We start from the raw sequence: 6626 nt of genomic DNA, 5'->3' as shown, positions 1-6626 counted from the left end.
GAGAAAAGTGTTTCCGTGAGACTTTTGCGATATTCCTCTGTATGAAAAACCACCTCATGAGAGCGTCAAAACCTTTTAGTCACATTTGAGAGGTTTCGCAACTGTAGGGGTCATGGAAACGCAGCTAGGGAGTCATTCCAGGGCTTAGCTAGCTTTTATTTTAGCTGTGGCTAACATTAGCTATCGTGGGAGATTAAGATTGAGATTAAGGATAACATGAGATATATGTACATGGAAAATAGCACAAATCTAGAGTGTAGGCGCCCGAGGAGGTGGGTGGACATGGGGGGGGGGAGAGGTGGGAGGTGGGCGGAGCCTCCTTAGAACAACAGAGGGGCTTGATGGGAAGCGGTGGTGAGCTTGCACACCGAGCCGGATTATTGTCAAAGCCGACGACCTGTTTGTTTAACCTCCTCACCCGACCCCTGAGGGGGGGCGGGGTCAAGGTGACTCCCCCCCCGCCTCCTCCTCCACGCCCCCCTCCCTTGTCCTGTCTCCTCTCCTGCTGCTCCCACAGCCCCCCCCTCCTTCACCTCGCCCCCTCCTACTTCCCACGCCGCGTCGTTACCCCGATTACATCACACACCGTCAAACACGTCCAGGATTTTGGCCCTGTGTGTGTGTGTGTGTGTGTGTGTGTGTGTGTGTGTGTGTGTGTGTGTGTGTGTGTACGATCGTCTACTCCAGATTAGCGCCACCTGTGGTCCTCTGAAGCGACTCGCTAAAAGTTGAAATTCAATTCTTTTTGGGGGGGAGATTTTTTTCTTGATGAGTTACCAGGAAGTTGTTGAGATCGGGGCCTCCTGATTGGACCGATCAGAAAGAAGGGGAGAGAGCCACAGCCGGGGGTCCATCCACCGCCGCCACCCCTCGATGACATCACAGCTGGTGGTGAGTCGGTTCATCTTCTGGTCATTTTGTCAGCCGCACTGACGGACAGCAGCATCATAAGCCCCACCCACTGCAGGGCGTCACATGGGACAAAGTTCATGTCATGAGTCATTTCCATTAATTTTTGTTCCCAGACAGGAAGTTTTGTTTGAGTCAGTTGCTCTCTCTCTCTCTCTCTCTCTCTGTCTTTCTTTCACACACTTGCTCACTCTCATACACACACACACACACACACACACACACACACAACTCCTTTTAAAAGTGTAAACAACAACAACAACAACAACAACCTGTTTGGACCAATCAGGGGCGTCGGAGCTGACTTCTCCTCTTCTCATTGGTCAGTTAAATCTCTGCTTCTCTTCTTCTTCATGTTGGAGTTTGAAAAAACCGATGGAAAGTTACGCAGGTTATCAAATTTCCTATTATTCATCGTTTGTTGATATATATATTTTTTTTTATCACTTCCTGTCTGACTTTTACTGCAGGAGGTCGAGTGGAGAAACTTTTTTTTCATGTGAATGCACCAAAAGGAATAAATAAATAAAATAAATAAATGCAGAAACACATCAACAAAACAACACAAATATTGACGAATTTGGCGAAGCTGAATAAAAATGTTGATGGATTAGAATTATTATTATTATTATTTTTTTATCACAACTGCGGTTGATGATGATCCGTTTGGATTGGTTCCCGAACTTTAAAACGGATTTCTTAACAGTCCAGATTAAAATCTTAAAGGATTTGAAATAAAGTAAAAAATAAAAAAAAAAATAAAAAAAAAAGGCAAATAAAAAAAACAAAAACAAAACAACACTGTCGGGAAAAAACTCTCACAAGTTCGCAAACTGAAGCTGATGTTTTCAAGCGACGATTGCTTCTATTTTTTTCTCCAGTGATATTACCAAGATATCAAGACGACGCTGAATCTATCAATCTAAGCGATGTTTTCCACTTCTTCTTTCTTTCTTTTTTTTTTTTTTTTATAATCCTCCTGTCCTGTCTCTTTTTTCCGCCTCCCGGCTGCAGGTCAACAGAAGCCGCTTGCTCGGTGCTGCTTTTCCCTGCGGCGGCGTATAAACGGCGAACGTCAATGGTTTGATAGTTGTTCAAGCTGGAGGCGATCAGCAGTGAAACCCAAAGCACGAGTGGGGAAAAAAAATAATCAAACCAACTTCAGTTCCGCTCAAATGTGAAGCCGACACGCGCGAAAATGAATCAATCGATCGTGTTTCCTGTCCCACACACGCGCGCGCGCGCGCAACCACACACACACACACACTCACACACACACACACTTTCAGTTTTCGCTTCTTTTTTCTCCTCCTTCGTTATGTTTTTTATTTATTTATTTATTTTTATTATTAACTTTAACAGCAAAACTTTTTTGCCGCAGTTTTGAACAGTTTTTTTTACTCCAGCTGCTATTACTGTTGTTGTTGTTGTTGTTGTTTTTAATTTTGAAAAATAACACGGTGAAATGAAAAATGTTTTAAACTATTATTACTGTTATAAAAATGATGATAATTAATTCATCTCTCACCAAGTGCAGCAACACTGAGAGACAAGTCATGATATTTTACACGGAGGTTTTTTTTTCTCATTTGAAAAAATATATTTCACATTTTGAAAAGAGAACTGATGATAAAATGTCTCTGTGTTTTGTAAAAATCCATCCATGAGGTGTTGTTTTTTTTGTCTGTTTTGTTTCTTCGAAAGAAGAAGTCACGCTTTCTCTGGAAATTATGAATTGAAATGAAAATACTTTATTTAATATGACCTGTTAAACATCATTAATGTCATAACTGTTTTTTATTGTCCCTTATTTGTATTTTTTTTTAATCAAAAACAATGAGTGTGAAAACACTTTCCATTTTTTTTTTTTTTTTTTACTGTTTAGGCCTCAACTAAAAAAACAAAAACAAATCATACATATTATTCTAAGCTAAATAATATAATTTTCATAATAACGTCTGAATTTTCCAATTTAGACCCAAACATTTTTTCTTTTAACGTTCAACTGTTTTCTTTTTCATTTTGCTCCGACGGTTTTGCCTGTTTTTTTACACTGGGCCCCAGATTCCAGTTTGAAAACGTCGTTTTGAATGTTTAAACTTTATTGATCGGCAACGCGAGGACGACGGAGGAGCGGAAATATAAAAAAATTGAATGAATTCATTCCAGAAATGAATTTTAAAAAAATTCAATGAGGAGCTGAAAACTTAGACGGAGGTGAAATCGTCCAATCAGACGCTTGCCTGCCGCCAGACATCCCCTCTGTTTACTACGAGCTCTCGCTGTTGACCTCTGACCCCCAGAGAGACTGTGCTGCATTATTAACCTGAGCAGGTCAGCTGATCTGGGGGTGGGGTGGGTGGGTCAGGTGATCAGCAGTCACGCAAGGAGCCTCAGAGAGAGAAAAAAAGAAAAAGAATAGGAGGAAGAAGAGGATGACGATGGCTTCGGGCCTCCTGATTGGCTGCCGACTGATTCCCATGTGCACCCGGGGCATCGAGGTCTCGGAGGCCACGCCCCCTCAAATCTGCTCTTCACCTCCTGCTGCCCCTCCTCCCCCGCCCACTGGCGCTCCCCTGGCCCCGCCCCCTCCAGTCTCACACCGTTTCACTGAACTGCACACTTGTGTGTGTGTGTGTGTGTGTGTGTGTGTGTGTGTGTGTGTGTGCGTCTTGTCGCTGGCAAAAGTTCATCCTTTACCTACTCCTGCTGCTTTGTTGTGATGTCACAAAGGGTCGCCGCCCTCGCCACCACCCTTGTTTGTTCCTATCTTCTTCCCAACGTGCTGAAGGCTGTAAACACAGGGCTAACGACGTGCTGACTGGAAGCTGATTGGTTCCCTGCACTTCCCTTTCGTGTCTCTTTGCTCTTCCTGTGCACCTCCCTCCCCCCCCTCACTCTCCCGCCGTCATTGGCCGAGATTCACACAGTCGCAGAGGTGCAACTTTGATGTTTTTCTTTGTAAACGCCTCCAATTTGTCTGACTCCTCCGACCCCTGACCTCTGACCTCTGACCCCTGGTGGGACGAGGTCTTTTGGTGTCTCTTTAAAGAGTGGGGGGGCCGGATCAGACGTGAACAAACAGAACAAAGAGCTTCGTCTTCAGGTTTTTCTTGTTAAATGAGCGGAAGACCAAAGCGTATAAATCACTTCCTTCCTCTCTCGTTTAATTAGCCGACCGGTCAGCAGCCGCCGTCACAACATCACTTCCCCGAGTGTGACCTTTGACCTCTGCCACTGCCGCCGCCGCAGCAGCAGGAGAAAGTGGAGTTTCAGGAGATTAAAGGAGGAACGAGACCAAAATTTGCAATCACAATAATAATATTAATGATGATAATCATAAAATTAAATTTTAATTTTTCCGGTTGCAAACTCTGTTTTGGATTCTCCCTCAGTGGGCTAACGAGGCTAATGAGTCGCACCTTCGTAACTCCGCTCCAGACTTAGACGACAGCGGGAAAGTAAGACAAGGGGAGAAAGCAGTCAGGGGTCAAAGGTCAGGCCTCGTTCGAAAAGAAGACGAGCAGCAAGGAAAGAAGGGAAAGAGGAAAGACAAAAAGTATAAAGGAATACTGGACGGAGTGGTCGAGGGGCGTCGGTGGGCGGAGCCAGCGGCATGCTGGCAGCGAGACCAGCCAATCAGAGACCAGCGAGACCAGCCAATTGGGAGGCCGACGAGGCCCGATGTACGGAGGAAGACGAGGAGGAAGGAGGAGGAGATCATGCTAATGGATCCGGGCAGACGATTAGTCTTGTCACGGAACGCTACTGGGCATGCTCAGTGCGCCACCCGGGCGGAGGGAAGGTCACTCCCTCGGCGCTGCCTCGCCGCTCGCTCTCCGGGTTGCCAGGTTTCAGCACGCGATCTTCACCCGGGGGCGGGGTGGAGCACCACCGCCGGGTCAGCGCCATCTTTATTTTCTTCTTCCTCTCGTTTGTTTGTCGTTTGAGGCGTTCCCGATTGGCCGATGGTTCCCGCTGCGGGCCGACGCCCTCCGCAGGCAGAAGCTGATGGGCGGCGGCATCCAGAGTCCAAGTGCCGAGCACCGAGCGGAGCCGCCTGTTTCACCGCCGTGTTTCAGGGGTCGTGACCTTTAGGCCAAACAAGAAGTCTGGGTGAAGCAAAGTGGCGGCCAAGAGTTTCGACCAATCACACGATGAAAACTGTTGCACCAGTAATAACTCAAAAAAATGAGAAAAAAAAGGGAAAAATAATTTTTATGGCACAATGGTAATATAATTTCTTAATTTATTTATTTTTGCATTACAGTGAAAAACAATATTTTGATAAAGTTGTTTTGTGAGGTTTTTTTTGAGTTTTTGTGATTCTCTCGATGTGCAGAAGAACCACAATCAATGCATGTTTTTCTTTCTAATTTTCTCATTTATTTATCTAATTTAAAAAATTTGACAATTTTCTATCATATATGGGGATCGGCAACTTTTCCACATTAAATACTTTCATTTTTCAAAAATAAAAACTTTTTTTGAAAATATAACAAACTGAGAAGCAAAAAAAAATTCACAATACTTTGGTTTGATTGTGTCTTACTTCCTGTGTTGGGACATCAATGTTCAAATGAATTTGAAAAGTGACTCTGTTTAAAATAACATTTCGTTTTAATGAGACTACAGAAAAAGAAAACTGAACCACCTTTATTTTACTTCTGCTGTGCTGCCTTCACTGACCTACCTAGAAACTGAGATCTTATTTTTTATTTTTTTCTGCCCTAACAGAGAAAAAAAAAATTTCCGGTCGACGTCAGGATTCATCACGAATTCTTCTCGTCCGGCGGCCCAAACGGAAAATGAGCGCGTCCGTCTGTCTGTCAGTGACGAGCAGCCACAGGAAGAGACAGCGAGTGTCACACCAGCAGTCGTCCCGCTGCTCCTCTTCCCTGCAGGTGAGGGGACGTATGACGCTATGCAATCCAATCCAGCATGTAACTGTCGGCGACATCGTCAGGAAGAAAAAATATACATATTTGAGAAGAAAACAAGGAAGAAGCACACGTGCAATACTACAAGTTGGGACAGACGTTTTCTTGATGATTTGAGACAATTTACTCAAAATCTTTTGAAGTTAAATCAGCTGAGAATGTCAACAATTTAGTGTCCTGCAGTCGGCAAACTTCTTGACTGGTGGGACCACAATTGACGGAGGCGGGGGGGGGGCCGGAGCAGCAGCAGATGGATGGAGTGTTTTGGTGAGCCACCTCATAGGAGGAAAATATATATCATGGGATGTAGAATACATGCTGCTTTAATGTCAACTGAAAATGAGCCAAAGTAAAGTTACAACTAAATCAGTGTCTTAGAAGCCCCACAATATTTCACTCTTTCTTGAAATGACTCTGAAAACACTGAAAAAAAATGAATGAATCCTTATTTACTATTAACATCATTCGTTTAAAAGCTTAACGGGCCGCATATGGCCCTCGGGCCGTAGTTTGCCCATGTCTGTTTTTTTTTTTAAAATAAAGAATCCGGTTCTAATCTCAGAATATTGTAGTCTGAATAAAATCAATGATTTAAAGTGAGAACAAAGACACACACACACATACAATTACTAGTTTTAATTTCAGACAAAATTAAATGAAAAAGTGATGAAAATTCCACTTTGCCCACTGTGTTCTAATAAATAAAATAAAATAAATAAAATTATAGAACCAAATGTTTCAGTAAAAACAAATATTAATAAAAGTAAAATAAAATAA

Source organism: Nelusetta ayraudi, unplaced genomic scaffold (genome assembly GCF_046127955.1).
Source record: "Nelusetta ayraudi isolate G7.1 ecotype Tasmania unplaced genomic scaffold, CSIRO-AGI_Nayr_v1 ptg000089l, whole genome shotgun sequence".
Taxonomy (NCBI): Eukaryota; Metazoa; Chordata; class Actinopteri; order Tetraodontiformes; family Monacanthidae; genus Nelusetta; species Nelusetta ayraudi.
Note: the sequence above shows the minus strand (reverse complement) of the source record.